General features: G+C 43.8%; 1 long non-coding RNA gene across 1 annotated transcript; it reads left to right on the top strand.

The window, feature by feature from the left end:
- The first annotated feature begins 5,244 nt into the window (after positions 1–5,244).
- Positions 5,245–7,491, top strand: LOC104945579 (uncharacterized). The gene is made up of 3 exons (XR_798358.1): positions 5,245–5,352; positions 5,550–5,651; positions 6,157–7,491. It is a non-coding gene; the product is annotated as an uncharacterized lncRNA (long non-coding RNA).
- Positions 7,492–7,771: the final 280 nt, after the last annotated feature.

Below are 7,771 nucleotides of genomic sequence, written 5' to 3'. Positions count from 1 at the left end.
GTCTGTGGACCTGTTTGCTCTGTAGGCAAACTGCAGGGGGTCCAGAGAGTCAGGGAGGCAGGAGGTGATGAAGGTTTTGACTAACCGCTCAAAGCACTTCATAATGATGGAGGTGAGTGCTACTGGGCGGTAGTCGTTGAGGTTGGTGATTTTAGACTTTTTGGGGACAGGAACGATGGTGGAGTGTTTGAAGCATGTGGGGACTACAGACTGCAGCAGGGACCTGTTGAAGATGTCTGTGAACACCTCTGCCAGCTGAACTGCACACACCCTGAGAACACGCCCAGGGATGTCGTCAGGTCCAGGAGCCTTGTGTGGATTAACCCTTTGAAAGGATTTGCACACATCTGCCCAGTCTAAAACAAAACGGCAGGGATCCTTGGCCAGGCCCTCAAAGGCCCTTTGCTCTCAAACTGTACATAAAAGGAGTTCAGCTCATCTGGGAGAGACGCACACACAGACACTCCCCCAACATCACCCGCTGCCCCTTTGTAGTCGGTCATTGTTCTTAGCCCGTCAGACTCCACTTTGTCTCTGTATTGGCTATTTGCACTGCTGATAGCTCTCCGGAGTGCGTACCTTGAATTCCTGTACTCGTCAAAATATCCACCTCTGTGCGTTTTCTGCTTGGCACATACCTCGCCGTTTATCCAGGGCTTCTGATTCGGGAATGTTTATACAGTAATCTTCGGTATTACGTCATTGATGCATTTGCCAATGTAGCAGATGACCGCATCCGTGTGTGTATTGATGTTGTCACACACACCACTCCGTAGATTCAAAGCAGTCCTGCAGAGCTGAGACCCCATTTACACGGGAACGTTTGCGTTTACGCAACGTATGCGTTTTCAAAAAAGTCTTCCGTTCACATGCATTCGATTCATTTAACGTGTTCGTTCACACGAGACCGCTGGAAACGTTGGAAACGCTGTAGTACATATGCCAGGCCTGTAAGTGGAACTGCGGCCGCCACAAAATACACCAAAAGCAGCGAAGAAGACCCTGGAGCATGGTTGCCATGGTTGCCCTTCTGTTTATTCTCCGCGGTGGACGGCGTGTTCTCCTGCTGTATATCTCTCAGGTAGTCCAACAGCAGATGAAAAACACCCACATCTCGGCCTCTTCCAGGGGACGAGGGAACCGTGCGGCAGTTTCCGTTAAAAAAAATGTTGCGCCGGTCAACATGTCTGTTAAAGTGTAAATCTTCCGTACAAAATTAGAAAAGTGCCGGTCAGAGGTCTTCTTTGTTATTTATTGAGCTTTAAAAATAATTGATAACGACTCTGTATAATAATATAAGAATAATAAACGGAGCCTCTCTTTTCCTCGCCCTCTTCTGACAGCCCAGCAGCTGATCTCTGAGCAGGAGACGTGGGGAGAGGGAGACGTGGGGAGAGTGAGGCGGGGCTATTTCATCGTTATCAGAAAATGATCGTATCGAGGCGATTACATGGAGCCGTTTGACCCCCCAGAGTGTTCCGTTTGCAGATCAATCCACCTTGGGACCCGTTATCGTTTGCGGGGTCTGTTTCTATCGTTTTGTTACGGCCTTGTGTAATCGAAAGGGCTATACGCAAGATAAACTATGCAGATACAACCCGTTTTGTCCTCGTGTAAATGGGGTCTTAGTCTCCTCACTCCAGCGCTGTATAGTCTGTGTCACCGGTCTGTCCTGTTTGAGTTTCTGCCTGTAAGAAGGCAGCAGCAGCAGCAGCAGTGAGATGTGGTCTGAAGAATAAACATGGTCCAGTGTATTTCCACTGCACATTCGGCATACTGGTAGTATTCCGGCAGGACTTTCTTCATATTGGCGCAGATAAAGTCCGAAGAGGCCGGTTTTCACTTTTCCCCAGTCTCACTAGCACTGAGGCCTGGGATCCCCGCTTTGATGTGTAGAAGTTCCTCTCTATATTGTATGGTAGAGTTGGCGTGGTCGGCTCGCACGTTGACAGGGCAGACACCTGTCTGGAGCAGGGAGAGTCCTTGGGGACGGGTAGTCTCCTGCTTCAGCTCCCAGCAGCCCATACCTTCTATCACAATGTTGTCTGAAACACACATATTGTATTACTCAGCTAAACAACCCTGCGTTATTAATTATTTGGGTTTCCATGTTGCAGATGAGCTAAAGTACCTGAAACTTGCATTTAGCATCACCTCCTGGGCAGTGCCAGGATTTAAACCAGTGGAGTTTATCCAAGCAGCCCAGTACCTGTACCTGTACGTGGCTCTGCTTGATTAAGCGGGTCAAATATATCAGCACTGCTAAAACCTGGGAACAGAAATACAGCACTCATGTTTTAGATGGTAACTATTGTTTTTATTGATTCCTGGTTATATCCTCCAGCTTTAACACCTGTCCAAACTGTAGCAATAAGTTCAGGTGAAATACCTTAGCAAAAGACAATAGTCATCAGTGAAAATCATTCATCCTCATTACCTAAATGGAACATTTACCAGCACAGCAAACTTCATCTTATGTGTTTAAGGGTTCATTTGATTATTTATTTCTTCCTCAGCATTCTCTTAGAATTCCAGCTGGCTTTTGTCCTGAAGCTACTGTGTTGTGCAGGTTTTACTGTGGCTCAGTCCTTCATGCTGAACTTTCTCATTCTGTAATGTTGAACAGATTTCTCCCATCCAGGTGGTAGCTGTAAAGTGTGAATGCAAAAAACTGACAAGGAGCAACTGGCTGCCTTATACAACCAACTTGTCATAGTTTTGCCAAAAACCTGACAGATTATGTTGACCAATGTAGACAAAATACGCTGTTGCATGTATGAGGACTGTCACCACTAACATTCAGCACCCCCCCTTCCCGCGTCCATTCGCGATGTCTCGCAGACCCCACTCAGCAAGCAGGAAATGAACCCAGGTCACACTGTCCGCTCCTCGCAGCAGCGAGCCGCGCAACGTCCCGCCAACACGACACCCAGACCCCACGCAGCATTCTCATCTGTTTGTCATTACTGGTGTCATTTCCTGGTTGCTAACAAACGCCATTGTAACACATAATCACTGATGTTCCGCTGTAACGATGGTGGACTCATCAGAACAGAGTGGGCGAGCTGACCAATCAGAGCACAGTGGGCTCACAGGGAGGGAGGGGGGGCAGGAGCTCCAACAAGCCGTGTAGGACAGAGAGTGAATACACATACTATACAGAGATGCTGTATGAGAAACCAATGTGAGTTTGGAACATTGAACAATGTAAATCTATTCTAGTATACCTCAACAATGGAACTATGATCAGTAGAAATGGCCATGACATGGGACCTTTAAAGTGAGAATGTGAAGACTTTGAAATTATACTTCAGTTATACTGCAGCCCCAATCCTAGTGATGCAAACTTCCTGAGCATGAAGTGGAAACAGAATGTGAACACAGGAGAGCTGGAGCGTGATGGTAAACACTGAAAATCTATTTTTAATGACGGCCGGAGGTTTGACAAAGACGTGCTGCAGCCACGAGTTGACACAATGCTTGCCTAGCCGATTCTGAAGATCTCTCACCCAGTCCCTTGTATTTAGCTCTGAAAGAATGATCAACATTGTGCATAACAAGATAAAACAGGCAAATTACTATAACTCCTCTAGGCAGGAATAGCGAGACAAAACAAAGGGGGCACAGCAGCCCAAGGTTGCAGGCCTGTGCTCAGTGAAGGCAGTACAGACTGATAAACTGGGTCAAAGTTATGGAGAAGATATTTCCCCAACAATCATAATGGACTCACACAGGAGGTATTGATGATGAAGATCAAAAAGTGTTCTCAGATGCCAGAAAGAAAGAGTTGGTGACTTGATGGAAGCAGACACACAACTTCCATCAGCCATTAAAGGATAACCTGTTTGTGTGACTGAAATAAAACAAGCCTCATCACATGCTTATTGGCTGTGAGCGACGCTGGGTGAGATGCACCTGAACAGACCAAACATTGTGAGTCAGGAGAAGCTCTGAGGAAAGCTTGGTGCAATGAAGGAGCATGGAAGCACCAGTTTTGGCAGCAGCGTCACGTCTGACTCCATTTTTCCTCCTGGCCAATGACTGAATAGTTAATGGAATGGATCCTCCCCGAGAGGCATCAGACAAATCTGGGTTTGTTATCACTGCAGGGGCTGTTGGCGAGGCACAGAAAACAGGGGGGGTCTGTACTTTTCTCTTAAATCTCTTTCCATAAGGAGCACCTGCCAGTTACCGAATTCTCCCCCCAGGACTCAAACATTCTCCTGTCTGCTTTCCGTTTCCCCTCTGTCATTCTCTGGTCAAAAAACTTCATGTGTTTGGGTCAAAGCTGAACTCAAAATGTTTCTGTATATAAAATGATAACTTTGGTTAACATTTGGCATTATGTCATCAAACTACACAAATATCTGTCAGGGTACAGCCGTACTACAGGGTTTCTGCAAAATCTTTGAGGTTTTTGTGATGAACGTGTTGCCCTCTGTCTCTAAAACCATGTTGGTTTTCAGGGTTTCTGTTGGATTCTGCGTCTCAACGCTGACTAAATGTCTTCTTTCCTGATCATCTAGTTTAGACGGACAGTGGTTTTGGTAAACTTGGAAGTGCCATAAACGTTCCACTTAGTGCTCTGAGCGTCTGTCGAGATTTTTTTATATTCTTTCCTATTCCCACCTGATGTGCACCTTTTTTCTACTTCTTGTCACAATCTTTTTGGAGCTATTTTATGCCAATGTAGCTGTCTCTGTGTGAGACCTAACTGTAAGATATTAAGTTATGGTTTGTAATCTTATATTATTCCTGAAGTTGAAGTGGTGCTATAGTTAAGTATGTAGTTATAAAAATAATTAGTTAAATAGGGTTAGATTATTAGATTAGTTGGACAAATATATAGATTAATTGCCTTTGAATTCCTGTCTGGGGTTCAACATAATTCATAAAAAGTTCAAAGGGGTGTATTATTTTTCTATGCAGTGTAAATCCTCATATTGGCAATGGTATACTGCAATTGCCTTCCTTGAAGCTATTGAATGTTTTAAATGAAGCAGTGAAAAGCAGCTTGTGATTTGCTAAAAGGTCAGTCATGTGACTGCTCCAGTGAAACATCCTCTGACTGATCAGAGCTGAAGTGGATGTTGTATATGAAATTGATTAATATTGATGTTGCTGATGTATATATTTCCCCCAAAGTCTTCATCAGGACATGTTCCTGAATAGATCACTTCTGGTTACTTTAACTAAACGTACATATACTAAAGTCTAAATGTGATAATTAATAATAATCTGAATATGAGCCGGGTATGACTGTCCTGATTCCTGTTCTGTGTGTCACCTCAGGCACCATCTGTCATGGCATTCCCTCCAACCACAACCACAGGCAGGATGGCATATGGAATGGTAAGTCTGCTCTGGGACACACACACACACACACACACACACACACACACACACACACACGCGCTGTGATGTCATCACTGAACGCTTTGGTTTCCTTCACAGCGTTAGAACCTTATTTTAGGAGGTGTTTGTTATTTTTTTCTCCAAGCTTTTTTCTTTTGTAATCCATCGGTGTGATATTATATTTTCTTCGTCAGCCTCCCCAGGTGAGCTCCATGATGATGACCCAGCCCACCATGATGTACTCCCAGCCTGTGATAAGGCCAGCCAACCCTTTTGGCCCCAACCCAGGTGCACAGGTAATGGACAGCCACAACTACACTGCCCCCCCTTCCTCACATGAGCCAGCCTGAACCACGTTAACCTTCGTAATATACCAACCTGTGTGGTTGTTAATTGTAAACTGAATGCAAAAACGTGCATGCATGACATACACACACACACACACACAGTTTTATATTCTTATCGGGCACCCGTACCATAGCTTTTATTCTGGAGAAATAAACAACAAAACAAAACTGGGTTCTGTTATGTGATCCATCAGAATATATCATAAACACATTTTAGCCATCCAAGACTTAAAGAATGAATGTCACATATGATCTGAGAAACGATTCAATACACTAAGCTACATATATCTTGTGAATGCTGCATTATTGCTGTACACAGCGTCTGTGTTGTGCCCTGTTAGAGGACTTAAGCTCTTATGTTCTCTACACATTGCTTGTCTGGGTACTGGTTATGCATTTCTGGGTATAACAGCTTTTCTCTGATCCACAATGTTTTTTTGTTCTTTCTTACTAGATGCAGTTTATGTAACCTGAAGGAGGAGGGGTCTTACCCCAAACCCATTTGAAGATGATTTAAAACAATGTCAACTATCCAAGCAAAAGTGCAGTTTGCTTCTAAGGAATCTCTCTCTGAGAATAAAAAGCCCAACCAGACTTGATGAACTCACGGTGACTGGGAGCGGCGTCACAGTTGACATTGGCCCCGCCTTGTCCTGTGGAAGTCCTAGAAGAGAAGGAGCGTACTGCCATTCAACACCATGTGGACAGCTTTCAGCCCTACTCTATCCTGGACTAAGAGAAACACAACAGCTTTCTGACACTGCTGTATGTACCTGGGAAAAACAGTGAGGGTGGTTGTCACGGTAACACTGGGAGTTGTCTTTTTTTGTTCCTCTTTCTCCAGGTGAGCGAGGGAGAGTCACTTATTTTGATTATCAATCATGATTACCTACATAAAGCATCCCCACATTAGGAAAACAAACTCCTTCAAGACATGTTTATGTATTGTTTGCAGTAGACATTCCGTATGTATTGTTTGTATTTATCTATGATTACCTACAGAGAAAATGACAAAAGAAAAAAAAGTCAATGTAACTTGTCGCTGACCTCCAGGTGGAAGGCCTTCAGATGTATTCATAGGAATGATTGAATGTGGAGTTGGATTTTGAGTGATTGAGATGATTTTTGGAAAAATAAGTTAATATAAAGTTGAAAGAGAGGCATTTTGCTGTTGGGTCACTTAATATTCTCTTCACCCGCATGATGCCTTTTACAGTTATCTGTGTCACACTGAGGATATGTATAAACATTTTTTTTTTTATTCAATAAAACCATCATAACAATGGGGAAGATTTCTACAAAATTGTCGAGGTAACATATTTCCCACATCAGCAGCACTGGATTTTATGATTGAGGCAACCTTGCATTGGAAAGGAATCTGCATTCATGCTTTTGAGGTTTTTGGCATGCCATTTATTCTCACATTTAACAAGCTCCTGGCTGCCCTTTTCCAACAGGAATGTGCAGGGTCCCTCTCATGCTCAGATCATGTTTCAATAGCAAGCACTGGGGCATTAAGACAATGTGGCGGCACCGGGAGGCTCAGGTCACACTGCTGACAGGGGGCAGAAAGGTTTAATGTTCAGCAGAATAGAGCACTGTTGATCGGTGCTTTGTGTAAATAAAAACTTTTCCTGCCAATCACATGATGGGCGAGTGCAGGTAACAAAGATGATCTGAACATAAAAGTGGCCCTTTATCCATAACTGAGCCTATTTGCTGCGTTGACCCTGCAGATTCTATTTTTGTTTGTTTGATTTTTACGAATAAAGTGTAAGCGTCAACACTTCTTGACTGTTTTGTTTATATTGAAAAAAAGGTATTGGGCACTTCACTCATTAGAAGTTAATGACAGTTGTTTCCTTGTCCGATGTCAGGGTCTAAGGACAGAGGGTGTCGTATTTATATTCTGTGTAAATTCCCCTGGAAGAAATGTAAAATGTGTCATTGACTTTGTAATTTCCCATGGAAGGTCTCACAAGCTACTCTGTGAGGCCTGCCTTTTCCTCGTCCTGCGTTACCTGAACAAATATTTTTTTATTGCCCTGTGCAAGTGTGTGCTGGGAAAA

The sequence above is a fragment of the Notothenia coriiceps genome, unplaced genomic scaffold (genome assembly GCF_000735185.1).
Source record: "Notothenia coriiceps isolate Sejong01 unplaced genomic scaffold, NC01 NC01_scaffold00009762, whole genome shotgun sequence".
Classification (NCBI taxonomy): Eukaryota; Metazoa; Chordata; class Actinopteri; order Perciformes; family Nototheniidae; genus Notothenia; species Notothenia coriiceps.
This window is presented reverse-complemented; position numbering and strand designations above follow the sequence as displayed.